Raw genomic sequence first — 15,892 nt, forward strand, 5'->3', positions numbered from 1 at the left:
ACCTCACCCCTGCACCAATCTATTTAAACTACTCATTAATATGACTTAAAGACTGAAATATATCTTAGCAATGGTGCACAGGTACTCTGATGACATTAAAACAGGAAAATGACAATTATACTGCTTTGGAAATGTTTTAATTAATTATCTCTGAATCATAAATGAGGTTGTGACACTTTAAAACAAAGCATCATAATTCAGAATAATTTTGTGTTTGAATATACGTCCTTTACTAAGTGCTCTAAAGCTTGTCAGCTTTTTCACAGTGACAGCAGGTACAATGAAGTAGTGCAACACAAATCTTCACAATCATCTGTGAGATGATGATCGACGGGGCAGAGGAACGTTCACATTGTTATCTCTGTGTGACTATCGGCTTTCAAAAACCATGGATTTTCAAGATTAGCGTTCGGCTCAAGGCTCAAATGGGGTCATGAGATTTCATGTTTACAATTCTTCTCCTGATGGCAGCCTACGAATATACAAGTAGAGACGTTATCTAAGAGTATTTATCGTGCTAAGGCTGACAGATCCTGCGTTCCTACCATCAATGAGCTTTTTTTAGACATACAGAACCTGTGAACGTGAGCCACATATTGCACACACCAATGAAAATCACAGCTCATCTAACAGCCTATCCTAAACTGCGTATTCATATCACCTCCAGCTTTCTAAAAAAAAAGGAGAGGATGTGACCAGAAGCACTGCAGTAATTGCCAGTAATGAATCATGTAAACTTTGACGATGGCTGATCACAGTGCAAGTTTTTTTAAGGCTATTTCGACAAAAGCGTCATATGAAGTGCTTATAAACAGTCTTAGAAAGAGCTTCTCTTCTAGAGATTTGTACTTGGCAGCTAATAAGAGCTCAAGATCCATTTGGCCTGGAATAAAAAGCACTGCACCACGTCATCTTCTCAAACAAGAGGAGTGTGAAGTGTATGTGGATGGCAGTGAGCACAGCGTGCTGTGTGTTCTGTGTTATAGTCTTCACAAGCTTGTTGACGGAGCTGCCTGTCATATGCAGAATTAATGTATTCTTGATGTATTTCTACACATGTTTGTGTATGACTTCAGGATGCCCAGCACTCTGTGGGAGCATGTGTGTGTGAGTCAGTGTGTGTGTGTGTGTGTGTCTCTATGCCAGCGTGTAATCAAACTGGCCCCTTCTCGAGGCCGTCCAGGACCGTCTGCCCAGGTGGAGGTGGGCATGCTGCGGTAGGGGTCCAGCAGGATGCGGAAGCAGCGCACAATCAGAATGCAGAGGAAGACGAAGAGGAAGATGACGAAGGCAAAGGTGGTCTTCTGCTCCAGGGTCATGCTGGCGCTTGCCACAGGACCCCCCCCGTCTGGAGGGAGGGGTGAACGGCTCGGCCTCCATCAGCCAGGGAGATCTGCAAGTGGCTCGTCCCACAGCAGACGCTCACAGGACCGCATCCTCACATCCTCCACATGAGCCTCATCTACACACACACACACACACACACACATAATATCAACTCCAAGCAGAGACGTGATAGAAGTCCACTTGGAAAAACAGACACAATGGCTTGATGGCATGCTTCAATTTTCTTCATCAGTCTTGAGTGTTTTCTGAAAGTTAACAGTTAGTTATATCATGACAACTCTCCAGAGGGATTGGCATGGTAATGTACATGATGTTAATGTGTTTGGTCTTGGCAAAATAGATCTTGTACGCGCTGGCTGCTGCCAACACATCCACAACATGCTGCTGTAAGCATGTAAGAAATGCTACTGCTGCACAATATAACATATATGAAATAAACTCCATATAGTAGGGCTAGGTTTTGACACAAATTTCACACAATTTGGTTAGATTCTCATTCAAAAGCTTGCGATATGATTTCACGTTGATTACCAGTTCGAGTGTGATTTGATTCAATATTGATTATTTTGGATTATATCAGGAACAGTAAATACCAAATCTTCCCATGAAAAAAAATCTCTTAACTAATGCTGTCAGTTGAGAGTCGGTTGGTACTACATTACTACAAATATTGAAGGTCAAGATTAATTGATTTGTGTACAACCACTTAAATTACACTTTATGAAGTTTTTAAAAATAATTAAGTTACAATTACATAATAAAATTTCTACTTCAATGCTGACTGTCAAAAAACTTGACCGAATTATTCAAACATAAATTAAACATTGAAGAACAGTAATAATTATAAATATAGCTGCAAGCAGCAATTAAGGGGCCAAGCACTCCAAAAGCAAAATAAGGAGCTAAGCATGACATGGAGCATCAGACCAACTGCAACAATGAGTAATTCAAGTAAGTTCAGGATGATTTGAAGCAAAATGACTGAAAAATCATAAACATAACTTCTGGTAATATGATTTAATGGCTTATCACTTTTGACCAATAGGTGTTGCTGTTATCAAATCGATGTGTTCTGTGTAAGGTAACATTAGCACACACAAAGTTTGGTGTCAATATATCAAAGCTTTGCAGAGATACAGCCACAGACATAATCTGGCATTATGGCCTCAAATTTTGTTGCGGCGCGATACAAAACAGTTTTGTCTATCAACATGAAATCCATAACTTTTTGTCAGCACAGTCTGATGATGATCTGGTGCTTGAAGAAAAGCATGAGAAAATTTTAGTGTGCCATTGACAATTCTAACCTTTCACTTTCAGTTGTGTAGATTTGTCAAGTCAACCCACAATTACATAAATATAAATTTTTCAACAAAACAAACCACCATTATATATATAACACTAAACAAAAAAGATTGCATCAAAGCAACTGAACAACATTAATTAGGAAAACAGTGTGTCAATTAATGCAAAATGATAGTTAAGGCAGTTCATCATTGAATTCAGTGATGTCATCATGCAGCTCAGTTCAGTTTAAATAGTATCTGTGCAATAATTTGCAATCAAATCAAACGATATCGCTGTAAAATGAAGTGTCCCCCAACTAAGCAAGCCAGAGGCGACAGCGGCAAGGAACCAAAACTCCATCAGTGACAGAATGGAGAAAAAACCTTGTGAGAAACCAGGCTCAGTCGGGGGCCAGTTCTCCTCTGACCAGACGAAACCCGCAGTTCAAGTCCAGGCTGCAGCAAAGTCAGATTGTGCAGAAGAAATCAACAGGGGATCTGTCTCTGGGGCTCATGTGGTCGTCTGAGACAAGGTCTTTACAGGGGATCTGTCTCTGGGGCTCATAGTCCTGGTCTCCGCTGTCTTTCAGGGCTGTAGAGGTCCTTTCTAGGTGCTGATCCACCATCTGGGCTGGATACGTACTGGATCCGGGTGACTGCAGTGACCCTCTGACTTGGATACAGACTGGATCTGGTGGCTAAGGTGACCTCGGTAATAAGACGAGAAACAGACTACCAGCGGCTATGGAGCGTAGAGTGCCACTTCTTCTAACACTCATGTAGCAAGTACATCGGGTGTTATGGGAAGTGTTTCCAGGTTCCGGTTTACCTAATTAATGCAGCCTAAAAATCCTTTAATGGATTTTGGTATTAGAAGTGTATTAGTATATTATGTGTAAGCCAGGTTAAAAGAGATGGGTCTTTAATCTAGATTTAAACTGCAAGAGTGGTGTCTGCCTCCCGCGAACAATGTTAGGTAGGTTTATGTCCAGAGTTTGGGGGTGGGCGCTAAATAGGAGAAGGATCTTGCCGCCCGAAGTTGACTTTGATATTCTAGGTATTATCAAATTGCCAGAATTTTGAAAGACACCCCGAGCGGACGTGGAGGACTATAATGTAACAAGAGCTTGTTCAAATACTGAGGTGCTAACCCATTTAGGCTTTATAAGTAATTAGGCAAGATTTTAAAATCTATAACGATGTTTGATAGGGAGCCAGTGGCAATGTTTGACAGAACCCGGGCTAATAAGATCATACTTCCTGGTTCTAGTAAGAACTCTAGCTGCTGCATTTTGGACTAACTGGAGTTTGTTTACTAAGCGTGCAGAACAACCACCCAATAGAGCATTACAATAGTCTAACCTTGAGGTCATAAACGCATGGTTTAACATTTCTGCAGTTGAAATTGAGAGTATGGGCCGTAATTTAGATATATTTTTGAGATGGAAAAATGCAGTTTTACAAATGCTATGAAACGTGGCTTTCTAAGGAAAGGTTGCCATCAATAGCACACCTAGGTTCCTAACTGATGACGAAGAATTGACAGAGCAGGCCAATCCAAGTGTCTTTAGGTGACAGTGTTAGACATTGTTCTTAGGCAGCAGATAAGCATGCGAGTTTTAAATTAGGCCCTATAAGTAACACCCTCTGTTTTTTTCAGAATTTAGCAGTAAGAAATTACTCGTCATCCAGTTTTTTTTGGTATATCGACTATATGCATCCGTTAGTTTTTTCAAATTGGTATGTTTCCACCCTGGGCTTCCGAAGAAATATAGAGCTGAGTATCATCAGCATAACAGTGAAGATAGCTAACAACCCGTGTTTCCTGTTATAATATTTCTAAGGGTACATGTAAAACGCGTGAAGAGTAACGTGCCCTAGTACTGAGCCTTGCGGTACTCCCTACTGCACTTGTGATACGATTGATACCTCTTCATTCACTGCTACGGCTACGAATGATGGCGGTCAATAAGTACAATTTAAACCATGCTAATGCACTATCCATTCATTCTAAATCTTTGTTCTAGGTCTATACAAAAGAATAGTGTTGGTCAATAGTGTCGAACGCAGCACTAAGAGTCCAATAGCCACTAATAGAGAAGATACAACCACGAATCAGATGATAAGAGGCAGGTCATTTGTAACTCTAAGGATAGAGCAGTTTCTCCATACTGTACTATGATACGGTCTAAATCCTGACTGGAAATCCTGACAACGATGTCCATTTTTTTCTCTAAGAAAGGACTATAATTGTGAGGATACTAACTACCTTTTCTAGTAGTATCTTGGACAGAAAAGTGAGATTCGAGATCGGTCTATAATTAACTAGTTCTTTGGGGTCAAGGTTGTGGTTTTTTGATGAGAGGCTTAATAACGCCAGTTTGAAGGTTTTGGGACATATCCTAAGTAACAATGAGGAATTAATAATAGTCAGAAGAGGATCTAAGGACTTCTGCGAAGCACCTCTTTTTAGGAGCTTAGAACGGAATAGGGTCTAACATAGTTGCTGGGCGCGTGTTGAACAAAAATTTATATCACGTTTTTTTTTTTCTAAATTATAGTCGCGTTTCCCTGGTTTATATGTACTTTTTTTTTTTTATATGCATATCAGGTGTACATGCTGTTTCTGCTGGGTTGATATCCAAGACGTGCTTTTAGCCTGACAGCACTTGCATAAATGTTTTTTGGTCGACCGTCGGAGTTTTGGAAACCAAAATCCCCTCCAAACACCGACCAGGCGCCTTTCTTTTTTTGGCACAAGTTGTTCTGTGTCATGTTCTACTAGTTTCTGCACTCCGCAGCAGGTCAACACGAACTCATTGTGCTTTTCGCCAACATCGACCCCGGAACGAGACATACTGTTCTCTCTGTCGCGCAGTCCGCTACTGATTTCGTGGCGGTAATCCCCGCGCTCGTGTGGTCTCGTTTAGCCCACAAACACAACATTTGTTCATTGTTTTATATAATAGTTTTTTCAGCATTGTGATTCTTTTAGCACGGGCTCAGAACAGTAACATCTTTCCATAGTTCTAGACATTAGTTGAAACTGCAATAAATATAAACAACAGCATTATTCATGCTTTTACGTCTAGGTTTTGTATAATAAAGCTGCTCAAGCAAGCGGCAAAACATTTAAACACAATAATTAGCCCTACCTTTTCTTGTAAATAGTTAAAATAAAACATCACAGACAGAAACATCTCGTACTTTTGCATTTAAATCTTTATCACAAGCAATCCCACGGTTTCTTAATGAACTTTGTTTTTCCTGCCTCCATAAAAGTGAATTATATAATTGTTTTGGCCTTGTTTATTACATCTAAAAGGCTGCACTTTTTTCCTTGTTTTAAACCTAAGCCAAAACCCCATGTGTTTGCAATGTGAAACAGTTTAATTAGTACCATTTATTGTGAATGACTGCATTTCTGTGTCAATCCTGTTACAATTTTTTCCCGCGAACATGCGCTTTCACTTTAATCACGCCTGCGCCAGCAAAAATAGACTCGTTACTTAAACGATCTCTGCACTGCTGCAGACGCACCCGCTCCCTGAACGACACTGACGGACCAGTAACCTTGTGCAGTATGAACGCTGGAATCCCGTTAACATGGGTGCGTAAAAACATACACAACGCATACGCACTGCGACGGAGTAGTGTGAAACGGCGTTATAATGTAACACCAGAGCACTCTGTGTTACCCTCACCACCCTGCCTCGCAGTCGCTGCTTAAGAAGTGCAACATTGTAAAGGGTCCATCTGAAACGTGTCCGCGGCCGCGGCGCAGCATAACTCCGAACGTTGAATATGAAATACTCGGTATGGCGGTATATTAAAATTAATATCGTAACGAAAATATCTACCGTTTTCGGTATGAACGTATACCGCCCAGCCACTAGTCAACATACATGTTATTGGTTTAGATGATTTTAACATTTATACAATTCTTCCTCTCCTATAGTAGAGAATGAGTTGGAACTGTTTCCTCAGGGGATCTATAGTGCACTGTCTGATTGATTACTGTAGCTGATTGCGGCATGGTTCCAAATTGTATCTCTATATATCGACTTTAGAAGTAAGTATTCACAAAGTCATTACTGCTGTTGTTTGAGAATGTCAACACTTGTTGATGCTTTATTTTCGTTAATGAGCAGTCGTGTTGTGGTAGAAGTGATGGTTCTTACCAACTTTTTAACAATAAGTAGAATTACAGTTTAGCGAATATGAAGTTTAAACAAAACTAAATAATGATCTGAGATATCATCGCTTGGCTGCATCATTCAAAACAACATCAACAGCATTACATGTGACAGGAGTAAATATCTAGAGTATGGATTTTGAGACAATGAGTATGGCCTGAGTCCATGTTGTCTAACCAAAAACCCCAGTGAGTTCAGAATGTCTATAACTGCTGCAATACCAAAATGCATCTTTTTTCATTATCCAACATGGATATTAAAATTCACCACCACTTTAAGACTATTATATCTGCAGCCAGCACTAACCGCTCGGATGTAAAATCAGCAAACGCTTTAATAAAGTGTATGGTGTGCCCGGGTTGGCCTGTATACAGTAGGCAATTCCAAACGTCACAGGTGGATAGTATCATTAACATTTGTTTCTCTGGATAATGTTATAGTTAACGCAACCAATAACTTCAAACAAGTTATAATACTATGAAGCCTGCCCTCTGAGAAATATCTGCACAAACAGTGTTATAAATTGAAGCAAAACACCTCCCCCCTTTAACCTTTGGATGTTTGTATTGTGTTGTCCGGCATGACCCAAGGAAGTATGTTGAGAGGCAGTTTTCATTATAATGGGCTTAATGGCAATCAAAGTTATTAGGCAATTTTGGAAATTTTCATAATTAATGGTTAATTAGTGTTTAATCACTCTTGACCATAGGTGGTGCTGTTACAACTCAATGTGGTGTGTTCTGTGTGGCGGTACCAATGGCACACACAAAGTTTGGTCGCCATAGTCAAGCTTTGGAGAGATACAGCCTTCGATGCAGTTTGGCATTTTCAAGCAATCCGTTAATTGTGCTAAACGTTAAAACTTTGTTTGCCTGCGTATCTGCAGATGATCCGAGTCAAAGTTGGTGATACAATGATCAAACATCTATGAGGAGCTTCGAAAACGATTATGTTTTTCAACATAAATCAAAATGGAGGACAGTAATTCAGCCAATTATTGGCATATCATCCAAGGATCATTGATCAACATCCGTCTCAATTACAATAGGGTATTTTTAGAAAATTTCCTTCTAGGTTTTTTTTCATGGCCTCAAACTTTAGTGAGTATCATAAGGGCCATGGCGTCAAAGAGGCATAACAGATTTTTCGTCAAGATAACATCCAATTGCATTCCTAAAATATAGCCATTTACGACAAAATTATACAACCTGGCCACCACCAAAAAGAAAAAGAAGAAGAATGGCTGATATGGGAAAATTGGTATGGTTCAACATCGACATGTCTCCTCCAAATATGTAGAAGAGACAGTTTATCGGACCCAAAGACCATTCAGAAGTTTATAAGCAAAAACAGCCAGTTTTCATATCTTCTTAACCACTGTTGGTGGCACAGCACGCCGAAAAACCACTTGGCAGGTAGCCTCACGTTAATGTGTGATATACTCCACCCCAAGTTTGGTCTCAAATGTTGCAGAGGATCTAGACTCACATACTATTTGTGCGCGATTTTTTAATTCCGACTTCGAACCGCAAACAACGGGCATCGTTGGATGGATTCCACGATGACATTCCGCCATAAACTTGTCTTTGCCAGCAGCATTTGGGGGGGGTGGGGGACCTTAAGAGGATCTGAGCCCGTTGGTTGCACCTTGTTCCTAAATAGCATCCGACACTCACGTTAAACAATGCGCCCCAAACAGACGACTTATTGTTGACAATTCTGTACTACACACTGGAGCAGAAGTTGTGAATATCTGAGAACTGGGATCCACACATACAAGTGTTTACGGTCTATTTAACTGAATAAAACAGGCTACACGTCTTCTTAGATATTCCTTTGTATTTAAGACATCAACATCTCATTTGTAAAACTGAGAAATAGATTAAAATCGAGAAATATATATTTTTTTTACCCCCAGCACACCCTACCATAAATACAGGTTCCTGTAGGCAGATCTATGCAGGTCGGAGCATGGGGAAGGTGGAGGGTTTCTGAAGTGTGGTAAGTCACTAGGCGAGTATCTGAATGTTGACAGCAGCAAGCTCATGGCTGGGTGGATACAGGAAGAGAAAGCCAAAAGCTGTGGCCCATGTTATGATGTCATTTATAAGTTTGACCTATCAGACTGCACCATAATAGAGTTTCATGACTGAACTTTGGATTTGATTTTAATTACGCAACGGTATCCTCGGATTGTCCTGATGTCCACTAATTTTTTTTTCACATGGATACCAAGGATTTGATGCTGCAAATAGTCATTTTTGCCACAAAGTCTGTGAGACACTGCCGATGTTGCGAGAACATAAATGCAGTCAAACTGTTTACTGCATCCGTGTCCACTAGACCTGTTTTGCTCTGTAGGCACAACTGAAGATGATTTCAAGCAATGGTCCAGTGAAATGTCGTTCAGGTGGGGTCCAGCACCAGGTTTTCAAATGACTTTCATTACCCACAGACGTTAGAGGCCACAGGCCTGTAGTCATTGGGACTAAACTCTCTCACTCATTCGCTACACGCACCGCAGATAGCAACAAAAAAACTAAAACCGGCGGGCCCCCCAACCACCAAAGCCGGTGGGGGCCCTGCTCCTGTGAGAGCTCTGCCGAACCGCTGCCACAAACGCCAGGGCCCAAAAACCCCCATCTGCTGTAGGTGAACACCAAAAACACCTGGATAGCAGCTCTCAGAGTGATCTGTTGTCGGGTCCCCTCTGAATAATATATTCAAAATTCACGAAAAGTGTTTCAGAATGAATCTGGGGGGGGGAACAGTTGCCTGTAGATTTCTCTATTTCAGGTTTTATCAACGTGATTGATAGAAAGTCCAAGGCCTTTTCAAGCCGAAGGGGCAAACTCATCTAAGCTGCTGCCCTATTATGCCTTAAAACTAAGATTAATGTTAAAGACAGAAAGATACTGCCATCAAGGTTAGCATTTTTAAACATTCGCACATAAAAAAATATATAATTTCTAATACAATGACTTTCTAACATCAAACAATTGGATTTTATGTTTCTAAAACGAAACATGGCTGTGGAAGACAGCTGCAGTGGAAACAGTCCATCAAATGAAGCAGCCCCTCCTAACTTTACTTTCATGAGTGTCTGCAAGGACTGTTAGGAGAGTTGGAGGTGTAGCTGCTTTCTTTGTAAAGATGTCCTCCCCATGCAAAGCAAGTGTCATTTGAGTCAGTACTTGTCTTGTGAATATCTAGGAAATTGTGCTGAAAAAGGGGGGGGGGGGGTGGTCCACGCATTCCTGTTTATCATTCTGTACAGGCCTCCAAAATTACTCTCCAGCCTTTGTTGAAGAGGGCACAGAAAATGTTTATCAATGATTTTCCTCAGAGTTTGACTGTTTTGCTATTGCAGGGGATGTTTAACTATTCAAAAAACATAGATAATCCAGAAAACACACCTACACAAGAAATGATAACGGTTTCTAAAAACTTTTGAACTGATACCGCCTGTGCATGGACCCCACACACCAAGGTGGACACACTTCTAGATCTAATCATCAGTAGGGGATCTTAAACATTTCATCCACTGTTATTAAGGACCGTAGCACTATCTGATCACTTGCTGGTATTTTCCTTTTGATAGATTGGATCTGCTGGCTACCAACTGTAATCTAGATCTTCTCTCTGTCAGAAGGAGAGGCATAAAAGAGAACACTAGTGTTCTGTTTATGGAGGCTATATCTTTAACAACACCAAGGCTCATTTCTGCCGACTCTGTGTGATATTCTCCTTGATATCCTGTAACGTCAAAAGTAAAGAATGTTTAGTGATGATATGGCTGCATAATAGTCAGTAGGAAAACAAAACAGACAGCAGAAATCATTTGGGGGAAGATCAACAGCAGTTCAAGACTGTTGAAAAGACAATGCAAGAAAGCCGAGCGGATTTGGCGCGATAGACGAACTACTTGAAATTCACTATAGCATCTATAAAGACAAGCCTTCCTGCTTTTAATGTAAAACTAGCCACAGCTAGACAGGAATTGATTCTCAAACTCTTATAAAACAGTAACTAAAAAAAAAAACACCGACTCGTTACTCTTTTTTGCTACTGTTGAGAGACCGGACAAACCCCCCTGTCAGATTCCTAGTGAACTGCTCTCGTACAGCAATGCAATGAGTTGCTTCCTTCTTTTCTGCGAAGATCATCCTATCAGGCCGGCGATAGCACTCCTCAAGTAATGCCGAGGTCAGACAGATTTGGCGCAATATCAAAAAGATACTATGTCTATTTTTGAAGCAACTGATAGCAAAATTTTGGAAGAAATAGTGCAGCACCTAAAATCGTCAACCTGCTATCTTGACACACTTCTCACATCTTTTTTCAAAAGTGTGCTTAACTGTTTAGAAGCAGACCTCTTAGAAGTGTGAATGCCTCCACTTCTTTCTGGGACATTTCCAAACTCCCTGAAAACTGCAGTTGTTAAGCCCCTCCTGAAAAAGGGCAATCTTGATAACACCCTTTTGAGCAATTCTAGACCAATATCTAATCTTCCTTTAATAGGCAAAATTATAGAAAAGGTAGTCCTTAATCAGCTGAACAAATACTTAAACTCAAATAGATACCTGGACAATTTTCAATCTGGTTTTCCGTCCGCATCACACCACAGACACAGTGCTCATTAAGATAATAAATGATATTCGCTTAAAATTCTGACTCTGGCAAAATATCAGTGCTGGTATTGCTAGATCTCAGTGCTGCTTTTGACACTGTCGATCATAACATACTAATAGAGAGACTGGAAAACTGGGTCAGGCTTTCTGGGATGGTACTCAAATGGTTCAGGTCATACTTAGAAGGGAGAGGTTATTATGTGAGTATAGGAGAGCATAAGTCTAAGTGGGCGTCCATGACATGCGGAGTCCCACAAGGCTCAATTCTTGTACCGCTCTTGTTTAGCCTGTATATGCTCCCACTAAGTCAAATAATGAGAATGAACCAAATTGCCTATCACAGCTAAGCTGATGATACACAGATTCACCTAGCCTTATCGCCAAATGACTACAGCCCCATTGACTCCCTCTTCAAATGTATTGATGAAATTAACAGTTGGATGTGCCCAGAACTTTCTTCAGTTAAACAAGGGAAAAAAACTGAAGTCATTGCATTTGAAATAAAGATGAAGTTTTTCAAGGTGAATGCATACCTTGACTCCAGGGGCCAAACAACTAAAAATCAAGTCAGGAATCTTGGTGTGATTCTGGAGACAGACCTTAGTTTCAGTAGTCATGTCAAAGCAGTAACTAAATCAGCATACTATCATCTTAAAAACATTGCAAGAATTAGATGTTTTTGTTTCCAGTCAAGACTTGGAGAAACTTGTTTATGCCTTCATCACCAGCAGGGTGGACTACTGTAATGGTCTCCTCACGGGCCTTCCCAAAGAAGACCATTAGACAGCTGCAGCTCATCCCAGAACGCTGTGCTGCCAGGATTCTGACTAGAAACAGAAAATCTGAGCATATCACACCAGTTCTCAGGTCCTTACACTGGCTTCCAGTTACATTTAGGATTGATTTTAAAGTACTTTTACTCGTTTATAAATCACTCAGTGATTTAGGACCAAAATATTGCAGATATGTTCACTGAATATAAACCTAACAGACCACTCAGATCATTATGATCGATACCAAGGGTTCACACAAAACAAGGGGAGTCCGCCTTTAGTTACTATGTTGGTAACCGCGGTTGGAATCAGCTTCCAGAAGAGATCAGATGTGCTAAAACATTAGTCACATTTAAATCTAGACTCAAAAACTCGTCTGTTTAGCTGTTGTGCATTTATTGAATGAGCACTGTGCGATGTCGAATTGATTGCATCTTACGTATTCACTTTATTTTATGTAAAATCATTTTCTATTTTAAATTAATTTTAAATAAGTGAACTTTTAAATAATTTCCAAAGCTTTAAAATTGTTTGTTTTTTCTTTGTTCTTTAATTATTTTTCTTCATGATTATCTTACTTTTATATAAAGCACTTTGAATTACCATTGTGTACAAAATGTGCTATATAAATATAAATTGCCCTTACTCGCTTGCCTTGTTTGGAGGGCAGGTGATGGGTGTTCTTCTTTTCAAACCTGCAGTAAATCTCGTTCAGATCATCTGCCAGTTGTTGATTCTCCTCAGTGCTAGGGGATGGTGTCTTGTAATTGGTGATCTCCTTCAGACTTTTCCACACTGATGCTGAGTGGGTTGGAAGTGAACTGAGTCACTTATTTTATCAGAATAATTCCTCTTTGCCACTCTGATCTCCTTTTCCAGTGTGTGATTTAGCCTGTTTATACAGGACAGTGATCCCCCTTCCTGTCCAGCATCTTCTTTGGCCTGGCCAGGGCTGTCTGAGTTTTGCAGTGAACCACGGTTTGTCATTGTTATAATTTGGTTGAGTCTGGTAGGAATACACATATCCTCCACAGAAACTGATATAAGATGTTACAGTCTCTGTGAGGCATCCCAGATCAGTGGCAGCAGCTTCAAAAACACTCCAATCAGTGAGGTCAAAGCAAGATTGTAAATCCTGCTCTGCTTCATTAGTCCATCTTTTTACAGTCCTTAGCACACAGGTTTAGCTGATTTTACGTTTCTGCCTGTAGGTCGGTATAAGATGAACAACATAATAGACAGCGCCAGCTCGCGGTCCCGTGCTTTGAGTCGTCTGAAGCGTGTTGATCAGCGCAGCTGCCCCCCGAAAAGAATTGTCCAGCAAACATCAGCATTAGTCGAAAACCGGTAATATATAGGGAGAATTTTTTTGTGTTTTTGTCTGGCCGAATGTCCAGCAATTCGTCCCTTGGTGGAACTGATTGAGCAGGAAGATAACTAAAGACAGAACAAACTAACAAAAACAACTGCAGAGCATGTCACGGAGGCAGCCATCCTGTATCGGCCCGCACAGCCGCAAAAGCAGACGCAATAAAAGGCCACTCTAAAATGTGCAGTTTTACTGTAATTGGAGGTTCCGGAAACCAGTCAGGTATCTGGTGTGACCCACCATTTGCCTCACGCAGTGAAACACATCTCCTTCACATAGAGTTGATTGCTTTCAGGTTGGTGTTTGTTGGCATGTGGGGAAGGTTGGTCCCACTTCCTATCTATCAATGTATGTTTGAAAGAGTTACTGGGCTATTGGCACGCAACTGGGAACGACGGCTGTCCGTATATGCCGATCCAGAGGCATCCCAAACATGTAAATGAGTTAACATTTTCGGTGGTGAGAAGGCTGGCCGACCAGAACTGGGACGTTGTTTTTCAGCTTCCAGGAATTGTATTACCGATTCTTGCAAACTGGGGCCGGGCATTATCATGCATGCAACATGAGGGTGAATTGTCTGGATGAATGAACAACCACTGTAGGCCCTCAGGACTCTCGTCACGGTATTCTCTGTTGTATTCAAAATGCCATTAAGAAAATGCACCTTTGGTCGTTGTTCCTACAACATACATCCCTTGCCCATACCATAACCCCTACCGGCAAACAGGGGCCACTCGATCCCCAATGCTGCCCATCAGCCAACGCGCTCCACCCTTCCGACACAACGCCTATACAACACTGTCTGCCATTCTGCCCTGTACAGTGGAAACCGGGATTCATCCGTTGCAAGACCACCTCTCCGAAAGTGCCAGACGCCAGAGTAATGTGAGCATTTGCCCAATCGTTACAGTTCCGACGATGTGAACTGCAGTCACTGTTGAGACCCCGATGCGGAACGTTGTGGAATTTTGTAACAGGAAATTCGTTGTGGTAGGCTCCATTAACTGATTGTATGCAAGCAGCTGTCCAGGTGGCGGTCCCCCCCTAAGACTATTCTTGGAGTGTGAAGGAGATTGCTGGGATTTTCGTGGCGTTCCTTGGCTGGTTGTGGTACACGTGGTCCCTGCGGTTGTTGAGGCCGGTTGGATGTTATCTGCCCAAATTCTCTGTATACGCCTTTGGAGACGGCTTCTGGCATAGAAATTAACATTCAATTCACGGGCAAACAGCTTCTGGTGGACAATTCCTGCAGTCCAGCTGCCAATTGCCCGCTTCCTTCGAACACTGTGTGACCTCTGTGGGGCCATTTTTTGGTTCTGTGTGAGAAAACTGCACATTTGAGAGTGGCCTTTATTGTGTCCAGCCTTTTTTTTAAACGGCACCCCTGTGCCCTATCTCTGCGGTCGATTCAGTCATCTTGATATGCCACACCTTTGAGTTGGATGGATTATCTCGGCAAAAGGAAGAAGTGCTTCACTAACACAGATTTAGACAGATTTGTGAACAATATTTGCGAGAAATAGGCCTTTTGTGTACATGAGAAAAATTCTTAGATCTTATGAGTTCAGCTCCATTGAAAACTATGGGCGGCAAAAAAGTGTTGTGTTTATCATTTTGTTCTGTCTATTTTAACCTTTTTAAAATCCACCCAAATATGATGTGGATTATTAAGCAGAAATCATTTACAGTGTCATACTCGCGCAGGGACAGTATGCTTGGACATAATATTTCCATGCATTCATGCAATAATATTTCAATAATCTTCCATTGCATTTGGTTCTTTGTAGGGCGCCCCAGCACCCCCTAGCAGTAAGCTTGTTGCTTTTGGGATGGCCCTATTCCTAATAGATTCTTTCCCCATCAGTTTCTCTAGTTGCGCACCACACCTTATGTGTCCTTACCATAATGTGTTTTTCCAGGCTCTTTAGTGATAAGATCACTGTCTTTCTGTGAACCAATTAATTACATTTAAACTGTTTCTTTGTGAAATTCACCACCTACTTGCAAAACTCTGTGCGTCAAACTTGTTAGTCCTCTACATGTAGCCTAATCTAAGTAATAATGTTCTAACAAGTTGCAATGGGCTCCAACTCGTTGAACATAGGCCTAAGTTTAATATTTTTTATTTTTCTGGATGCTTTCAAATCCATTACTTTCGAGCATTGTGAGTATTACTATCTGTCTTTGATTTTATGATTTTTTTTTTTTTTTTTGTTTGGTTTTTGTTATATGTATTTTTGTTTTTTTTTTTTCTATTCTCTTTAAATTCAGATTTATTTTTTATTATAAA

The 15,892-nt window shown here is 40.8% G+C and overlaps 1 pseudogene; it reads right to left on the reverse strand.

The window, feature by feature from the left end:
* Positions 1-1,137: 1,137 nt before the first annotated feature.
* LOC122138582 lies at positions 1,138-1,490 on the reverse strand (annotated as a pseudogene).
* Between the last annotated feature and the right edge of the window lie 14,402 nt (positions 1,491-15,892).

This window comes from Cyprinus carpio, chromosome B10 (genome assembly GCF_018340385.1).
Source record: "Cyprinus carpio isolate SPL01 chromosome B10, ASM1834038v1, whole genome shotgun sequence".
NCBI classification, from domain to species: Eukaryota; Metazoa; Chordata; class Actinopteri; order Cypriniformes; family Cyprinidae; genus Cyprinus; species Cyprinus carpio.